Raw genomic sequence first — 1,935 nt, forward strand, 5'->3', positions numbered from 1 at the left:
CACACACACACACACACACACACACACACACACACACACACACACACACACACACACACACACACACACACACACACACACATACCACCACAGAGGGTGCCGTCTGATTGCCAGGGCACGCAGTGCTGCACAGTGAGACTCTATCCCGGCTGCTGTTGAGGCAATACAGTGTCCAGTCACCTCGAGCAAGCGTTGATTAATGACCTGAGTGCAGCAGCACTTCTCTTGATGGAAATCCTTCTTTACAGTAGTTTGTATGAAAATGATTTCTCTGTGTATTCCATTTGCTGCTTTTGATTGCTGCTTCAAACACCTGCGCGCAGGAGCCGCCTTTTCTTTTGCTTAGATCTACTCTTTTGCACAGGCACACTTTTAAACCTGCAGGGTTGTATTAACCTAGATTTTATGTGTGCTGTTGGATCTGCTTCTCAACCTTGAGACGACACAAGAAACAATCTGAAAGGTGTCGGATGTAACAATTTGCCTTTTCAAATAATGGAAAAAACAGCAGGTTTCAGTATCAGAACAAATAAGAGGCAGATATTGTAGAAATATGTTGTCAGGGATATTTTTTATTTTCTTTTATAAAGATATATATATGATTTATATGCATTTCCCTGACAGACTGTGTTTTGTTCTTATAAACCTCAGTCTCTATTATCTCTTTCCTTCACTCCTTCATTCTGTGGACACCTTATGTTTAGCCTATACTGCAGTGACCCTCATATACGTCCCATTTCCTCTATGGAAATCTTACTCTCCATTTATACTACCTCGACCCTGTGCTATAAAGGGTGCAGCTCCCATCTGGTTTATAGAGACTGCTCGCAGCGGAGCTCACCTCAGAGAAAAAGGTTCCAACAATATATCTCTTTATCCTACTCAGGTCTGTAGCTGAACAAATTGCGGGAAAGACCACTGAGCTCATGTCGGATCACTGGTCATACAATCATGATGGCAAAAAAAGTGACTTTGACATTACCAGCAGCATTAAGTAAAGCCTCACAGAATCAGTGGACTGTGCAAAAGGGCATTACGAATCACCATGACCTGCTGGTTCTGTCAGCATACACTGAAACATGAGTATGAACCCTATCCAGTGCACTGTGAGAGTTTCTGAATGGGAGTGCTAATGAAAACTGGCTAAAGGGTTGCTGTAGACGAATCTGACAAGTGTCCAGAAATAGCCTGCTAATAAATCCAGTGTCCCCGGAGGAAAACCTGAGCTATAATCCAGTCCTGTAAAATGTCTAAGGCCAACTCTGTGACAACGGGCAGAGAGCAAGACAGAGAAAGAAATGATTTTGTCTATATAAGGAATTGCCTCTTGCTCTCAGAGAAAGTCATCTTTCAATAGCAATCGGTTGGCATTATAAACTTTGGGCTTTTTTTTATGAGAGCACATAAATGCAAAAATCTAGCTATGATGTCAGTGTGCTATTTTAACATCTATTTATGTAATAATCTAAGCATAGTTCTCATGTGACACAAGCTCTACTTTGGGAATAAATATGTTAAACATGTCTTTCTTGGCTTGTGAAGAAGAAATGTCCTGCCTGTTCTGCTGCATAAATAAATACAGAGTAATGCTGTCAGCTTGCAGTGAAGGAAGTGTTTTTCCAGAGCACTTAATTATAATCAGCGGGGACTTTCTAAGTTCCTCTTTCTTGGCCCAGGATTTCCAAATACAGAAGAAACAGCGTGACACACTGTGGGAAAATAAAGTCACTCGTGTTAGACAACAGCTTACAAATACCTTAAGTGTAAATGACGAATACAAACCGCAGAAGAAGACAGTCGAAAGTCATTTGCAGATACATACCAGGCATTCTTTCCTATTTTTATGCAGAAATCTCTGGCACCCCTCATTTCTTTATGTTTTGCTTCCAAGGAGTCAGACATTTTTGTATTTTTTTTTTAAACTGGTCTGAAGTA

Source organism: Pundamilia nyererei, unplaced genomic scaffold, assembly GCF_000239375.1.
Source record: "Pundamilia nyererei isolate P.nyererei 1_Seehausen unplaced genomic scaffold, PunNye1.0 scaffold00004, whole genome shotgun sequence".
Taxonomy (NCBI): Eukaryota; Metazoa; Chordata; class Actinopteri; order Cichliformes; family Cichlidae; genus Pundamilia; species Pundamilia nyererei.